Raw genomic sequence first — 8086 nt, forward strand, 5'->3', positions numbered from 1 at the left:
AATTGAGGCCAAATTTGAACTCACAGAGGTGAGTTTTCCTGACTCCAGGTCCAGCACTCTATGCTCTGTACTACCTAGTTGCCCACAGCTATCCATAGCATTTAAAACTTCTCATTTTACTCTGACCACTGGTTCCATGTATGAATGATGTGGTGCTGGTTGGTGAAGGATCTGTTTTCTTGGTGTTGATTATCAGGCAAAAATTAGCACAAGTGGCAGAGAATCAATTCATACTCTGTGGCTTCACAGCCTCAGAGGCTGCATTGAGTATACAATCATTTGCAAACAAAAAGTCAAATACCAAATGACCCTCTGCTTTGGTCTTGGCTTGTAGCCTTTTCATGTTAAATAACTTCTCATCAGCTCAATAACCAACTTCAATCCTGTTTTCATCTTTGTTGAAGGTGTCTGACAACATCACTGAAAATATCATTCTCAAAGGCATGGAAGCAAGCACCTAGCCCTGTTTGAGTCCATTGTTGACTGGAGGGAATGTGAGAGCAACATTCTTCATCCAGAACCTGTGCAAGCTTACCATCATGAAACTGATGTATGCTACTGAAGAACTTCTCAGATATTTAAAAGAGAAATTTTAAGTATGTTTTTAATGACTGACAAAAGAGATAAACCAGAGTTCTAATTGTGAATTCATTTTCTCTGCTTCATAGAAGTTTTTGAGTCATAGTTTGTTTCATTTATTTATTTAAATCCCATTTGTATTCCCAACTGCCCTACAGAGTTAATGAAGCTAAGGAAAATTGATACAAATATTCTTTTAATTCATGAAACCTTAATAAAGTTATTTGTCCACATTCTAATTGCAGAATTGGTAAGTTATTGTGAGCTAAATCTAAATCTCAATGAGTACAGTAGGCTCAAGATTTTGTACAAAATGTAACAGTTTCTTGTTAACTATAAAATCCAATAAAGAACTGCTTTAATAATTAGGCATTAAAAGCACACAATATCAGGATAAAAAGAACATAAAACAGAAATCACCTTCCACAGTTACCAGATCAGAAAGGTCAAGGAAGGGATCTGCAGGCAGTAGCAGGTCAGGAAAAGACCTCTGACAAGCTACCCTATCCCATCCCTCCAGGCCAATCATTCTTGGGATGTATAAAGCCCCTGGCACTGATGAGCAACAACCCCAGAGGTCCACTCAAACTCCAACCACACAGGTTAATGATGCAAAACAAAGACAACACAGCTTGATTTTCAGGGCCTAAATTAATGCAAGCACTCTAAGGGTGTGAATTATAAACTACACAATTCAATAAAAATACTGAGGAAGGAGAAATAACCAAAATCTGTGTATTCACATTCTAAATCCTCCTCCTGACTCTTTATTTAACAGTCTGTCTATTATGCAACCCTGTCTTTCCAACATTATTATAAAGAAGGAAAGGTCCCTGAATTATTACGATCAAATAACTAATGAAAACAGCTATGGACAGATTTCATATTAAATTCTTTCTGTATCTTTTTGAAAATTATTTGAAAACATCTGCTTGATTTAGTCACTTGAGAATAAAATTCTACACACACACACACACACACACACACACACACACACACATACACACACACACACACACACACAACACAAAATCAGCCATCAGCCATTCATGAGTTGTTTAGTGTCACATAGACAGAGAAAGAAAGAAAAACTGGTTGGTTGAATGGATTTTTCATTTTTTTAACACATTGAATTAAATTGAATTGTAGTGACATCGTATTGGCAAAGTATGTAATCTGTTTCTCCATCTCCATGATAGAAGTATTGACAGCTATCTTCTTCTCTATTTTCTCAACCATCACCTTAGGTACTGTACAAACTGGTGAATAACAAGTGTGAAGTGAGAGGTATAGCCTAAAAAGAAGATGATGGAGTGAGCAGGCAGTAGTCTGGGCTTTGGAAAAACTGGCTATCTAAGTAACATCATTATCATTCTCTGTCATCAATGCCAGTAAAAAATATCTACTAGGATCATAATTATATATAGTATTATACAAAGAGACCTAAAGAAATGGAATTGATGGGGTGATGGGGCTTGAACCCCTAAAAGGAAAAGACCATGTCTTTGAAAGTAACCCAGTCCTTGAACTTTCACACATATTTCGGCAGCCCAGATCTCTGGTATTACTACCAAAGCATTTGGTCCAACCTGCCCACCTACTCAATAATCAACAAATAGGGTCACATACCTAACAAGTGTCTGAGGCTGGATTTGAACACAAGTCTTCCTGATTCTAGGACAAGAACTCTATCTAGTAAGAAAAGAAGAGTCAGCATTAAAAAGAAAAAGAGCTATATAGAATATGGAAGACTTAACTCTTTCATGCCTAGAACTCCACCTCTGGTTCCCTGATCCTCTCCCCCTCTTCAACACAAATTCAATTCTACTTATCCTGTTTGCCTTAGCTTCCTCATCTGTAAAATGAGCTAGAGAAGAAAATGGCAAACCACTCCAGTATCTTTGCCAAGAAAACCTAAATGGTGTCAGGAAGAGTTGGTCATGACTAAGTAATAACAAGATCTATTACCCCTTTGTCATGAAGTGGATAGTATGTTTCATCTTTGGTTCATTAGAATCATGGATTATCATCATGTCGATCATTGTTCTTACAGCTTTCAAAGTTGTCTTTACAATGTTCCTTTTATTATGTAAATTCTTCTCCTAGTTCTCATCATTTCATTCTTTATCAGTTCTTAAAAATCCTCAAAATGGTTCATTTTTCATAATAGTTACAGTACAAATCAATCTTCTGATAACCTTACTCTGCACCAGCTCATATAAGTCTTTCTATTTCTTTTTGCTATATGTTCTCATTTCTTCTAGCACAATAACAAAATATTAATACACTAGTCATTTGCTCAACTAGAATTTATTGAGCATCTACCATGTACTAGGCTCTCTCGCAAGTATTGATGATATAACGAAAGTGGAAAGATAGGCTCTGCTCTAGAGAAGCTTCTTAATGGGAGAGGCAACATGCAAACAACTACATACAAACAAGATATAGACAGGAGAAATTAAAGGTAATCAACAGAGGTAACTATCATTAAGAGAGATTGGGAAAGGCTTCTTATAGAAGGAAGAACTTTAGCTGAGACTTGAGGGAAGTCAGGAATTGAAGATAAGGAAAATGAGAGTTTCAGGCACAGGGGACAACAGTAAAAATTTAAAAGTTGGAAGCTCAAATGTCATATGTGAGGAATAGGAAGGAGGCCAGTGTTACTAGATTGTAGAGTATGCAGGAGTCACAGGTGGGGAGAAAGGGCAAAGAAAGGTAGGAAGGGACCAGGTTGAGGGCTTTATAAGCCAAACAGTGGATTTTATATTTAACTTTGATGGCAATAGGGAGCCACAGGAATTGATTGAGTGAGAATCAGGGGAGCAGCATTCTTAATTGATAGAAATCTCCTTAGTTTGCAGATTTTTGTCATTACAAATAGAGCTGCTCTAAGTATCTTTGTACATATAGGACCTTTTCCTATTTCTTTAGTTATTTTGAGGAATAGGTAGCAGTTATATAGCTGGATTATGGGCATTTCATTCATTCAATCATTTATTCATTCTTATTTTTAAAAGGATATCATAATCAAGGAGACATTCCTGATGAAAAATTCTTTACAACAAATTCAATTCACCTAACAGTTATTGAACACCCACTATGTGCAAGGCACTATATTGGCCATAAGGATACAAAGAAAAAGGTGAAAGTGATAGTGCTCTCTATAAACTTGCCTTCTACAACACGTATACAGATAAGCATACATAAAGTTTAGGCGCTTTGCAAGTTGAATTCTAGAAATATGGACATTCTGCATTGTATTTCTGAAATATTAGGGACTGCACATCTTGATAATGGAAAGTGTCAAAAATAAGCCTTCCTAGCCCTGATCATTTGGTAATGAATTCAGGCAAACTGAGCTCTGCAAGACCATGATATATGACAGGTAAGTGTCACTTTTGCAGCAACTGATAAAGACTTATTTGAAGTCCAAGGTCATCTTTCCCCACAGGATGACTATTTGTTATACACTTCTCTGACACCATCTTTCACTGTTATATTGAATAGCTGCCTGTTTAAAAATTCTTTGAGGAATTCACTGTTATGGGCAAAATCCTCCCTATTTATTGAATGGGGTACTGGGACAAAATCATATCATTCTGATTCTGTACTATTCCTCCTCATCTCGGAAGTGGCCCCAACCTTTCACTCTCCTGTGGCAGCTAGGAGGTGCAGGACTACCCTGATCTTACCAAGCCAGGTACATCCTCCTGCCTGATTTAGGGCTGCCTCCAGGAGTACTGGTTTTTAACAATTATTTATTCTTAACTTAGTAGCAACAACCAACAAAGAAACATCCAGAGACTAGAAAGATTTCAATGATCATACTTAAAATTATAAATTTTATTGCTTAATTTTGTTTCAAAATATGGGAATGTTAAATTTTTAAAAAGAATACGGTATCTTTTTTGTTTCTGTGTCCTCTGATTTTTCTTTCTCCTGTGTATTTTCTCATATACTAGTGTTGTTCTCATTACAAAGTTTTCAAGATGAAGTGAATGTATATATTTGTGTTCTGATTCTGTTTTCATCACTTAGTATTACTATCATTTTTGAGGGGTTTTTTTTTAAAACAAACTAACATACTAATCACTTCTTGTAGCACATTAATATACCATTACATTCAGAAATCAAAATTTGCTCAGTCATCTCCCCATCAGACCCAGGAACTATTTCTACTATTTTGCTATTACAAATAATGTTGTTTTGAATATTTTTGTATGGATGGGTCTTTTTTTTTCTTTCAATAAAATCTTTCAGTTATAATCCTCATAGTAGAATCTGAGTATGAACAGCTTTCTAATTCTTAGTTTATATTGCTATTTTGTTTTCCAAAAAGATTGCACCATTCAAATCTCCACCATCAATGCACTTAACGCTGATTTTCTGTCATTTTTAACAACTTTGTGGATGTAAGGGGATATATCATGCAAGGTGGCCATTTATATTACGTATATAGTTCAGCACAGAAGGACTTGACATTGGGGAAAGCTTTTACTACGCCTTTGTTCTCTGTGACAGTGGTAAGTGGTATCTGGCAATTGTCACAGAGGATTCCGCCCTGAGTCAGTTGACTAGAAATTCTTCTTTCTAGTTCTCCCTCTTCCCATCTGCTGATTGTGTGAGGACTTGGCAAATTCACTCTGTTGAACTTGCTCCAGTGAAGGAAGAAATTCCCTTCTTCTCTGTGAGGAGAGAGTGGCTGCCTACACATGGCAGCAAGAACATGTGCTGACTGGGAGACAATTTCAAAGTTCAAAAGGGTTAGAATTCCTGGATCCCACAGTCTGGCCTGTGAAACTTTCTGCAACTTCAACTTTTTAAGAAGTTGACCACTTAGAAGTTAGACTAAGTCAAGTCTAAGCTTGTCAAAAGACATACATAGACCATGAGGTGGTTGTCTGGGCAGAGCAGTAATGAGACAATGTGAGAGAGTTATTCATCAGTAGGGTAAAATAAGAGATGCTTTGATTTAAGTTTCTGTATTTAGTGTTTATCAATGTACACTTATAAGGTTTTTGTGTTTAAGCATTCCTTTTGTGTGGGGAAAAAATAAATTGGTGCCCTGTGCCTTATAAACACTTCAAATGGAGGTCCAGATCCCGAGATGTGACTTCAGAGGTTTAAGTCATGTTCCCTGGAGCTTAAGGTGGGGAATTAAAGAGTCAGAGATAAAGAGAAGAAAATCTGACCCCTCTCTTTAGAGCCCTCCAAGAATTATGGGGGAACTCTCACTGAAAGAAAATGTTTCCAGTTCCCCCTTCCCCTAGACCAATGGGATCTGCTGTTTCACATGATTAATAAGTGTTTATTTTCTGATTTATAGAAACTAGCTTGGGAACCTACACTTTATTTCTCAAACACTGAAAAAAAAATATATCCCTTTCCCCAGTCTTTTTCTCCTTTCCACATTCCCCTCAAGCTGCCTTCAATCTTATGTGCCACTTTCCACTTGGCCACCATTGTAGATAGCTAAGCTAATATGAAGTCCTCAGGGTCTGCGCTATAAATGGGAGAATTGATTCCACCTTTACTAGGGTTGTAAAGCTGACTTCACACCAATAAACGGAAATGTCTCTCTTACTATACCTTTAATAAATATCTCTTTATTTCCTTCAATGCCTGTGGGAAATTAACTGACCTAATCAGTGACTACATTTCATTCTACATTTCCTCAAGGCTTTTCTATATTAAAGGCTAAGTTAAAGCAAAATAATTTTCAAGTAATGTCATTTTATATAGCAAAAGTTAAGTGACAAAATAAGAGAGGATAAAAGGAATTATAGATTTGACAGAAACTGGAAGTTTCCATTAGATAAGATGCAAGTGGTAAAATGACTGGCTCTGTGGACCTGGGTTCCAACATCACCTTTAACCATTACTGTATGCCCTTCAGCCTCAGTTTTCTAATCTATGAGAGGAGGAGCTTGGATTACATGGTTTCTACCATCTCTTCCAGATCTCCATTTATGATCATATGACCTAAAGTAAATGGACAAAAAATTAGGTCCTCAATTATTTGTTAAGTACTTACAATGTGTCAGGCAATGCGCTAGATCAAATAACAGAAATTCAAAAAGTATAAAAAGTAACTAGTAAACAGATGAATTATTTTTATGCCAAGTGTAGTCACTGACCTTGAAAAAGGTAAACACTTTGCATTCTACAAAGTCTTTTAACAATCTATTTTTTGAGTTAACTAGTTTATTACCCATTTTGTAGAGAAAACATGAAGTCACAAAGAATCCTAGAGAATCATAAGACCAAGGCAAGATTTGAACCAGCAGTGGTTCTGATATCTCCCCTATTCTGAGAACTGCATTTTTCCTCAAAAGTTTCATTAACTACAATCTCCACTTTTTCCTTTTCAGTGAATGGTGAAATTTTTTTTATAACTGTCTTTGCTTTAAATTCTTCAATATGCAAAGTACCTAATTCACCTATAAACTCTTTCTCCCTTTTTCCATTTCCAAGGGAGTGATTTCACAGCTCTGTGGAGATAATTTTATGGTTACTATTTGAAATCCAGACTAGCTCCATGGTGATGAAGGGGACTTCATCAGTATAATTTTTTTGTGTTTAATTTTTATGTGGGGCTTTTTGAACCTCTCCAGAGTATTTTCTTAAGAAATCTTTTTTTAATATTTCAAAAATTCAAACAAATATCAAATAAGAATGAAGAAAGTGATTGTAGGCTTTCTACCTACTCCTTGGGAAATATAAATTTCCAACTCCTTCAGATGGGAAAAAGAAAGAAACTAAAATAAGACATACCTGGATATGCATATTTGTAACTATGAATGAAGTTTGCCTTATTGTTAGCATGAATATATTTGTCTGTGACAAGATGCCAGTTCCTGTTTAAATAAGCTCTAAAAAGTATGTTATATGCCTCAACATGATGAAAATGTTTCAGTGGAATACTACCCATTAAAAAAAAATACCTAAGAACTTCTGTAATAGGAAGGCAATTATTTACATCACCTGGTTTTCCTTTAAGGAATCAGGGAAGACAATCTTATGATTATCATTAAGTTGATTTCCTTGCTTTCCAATCTTTGACAAAATTTTGGCTTGGGCTTTGTAGAATATCCACTGTATCTTTGCACTATAAGAATACCTTCTGAAGTAGCATTGCTTGTTGCCATAGCACATTTGGAGATAGAGGGAGTGGTTCTTTTATCCAAATAGCATATTTCTAACTTTAGGAATTATATCCTCTTTTATCTTTTGTTGAGAAGTAGTACGAAATATTGATTAGACAAATGAACTCAAAACAAAGAAAACGGAAGTTCAAGTATCAACTCTGATAAATCATGACTTTATAACCCTGGGTAAGTCACTTAACATCTTTAAATGTTCAAAGCTATTCTCTAAGACTATAAGAGGAAGAGAAGGCACTGACCTTGTATTAGTAGAGGAAGTTTCCACACGGAGCAATTTTCTCTACCGATGAAATCACTGGTCCAGCCTCTCCTTACCATAAAGGATTTTTTTTTTATTGAAT

The sequence above is a fragment of the Notamacropus eugenii genome, chromosome 4 (genome assembly GCF_028372415.1).
Source record: "Notamacropus eugenii isolate mMacEug1 chromosome 4, mMacEug1.pri_v2, whole genome shotgun sequence".
In the NCBI taxonomy this organism is placed as follows: domain Eukaryota; kingdom Metazoa; phylum Chordata; class Mammalia; order Diprotodontia; family Macropodidae; genus Notamacropus; species Notamacropus eugenii.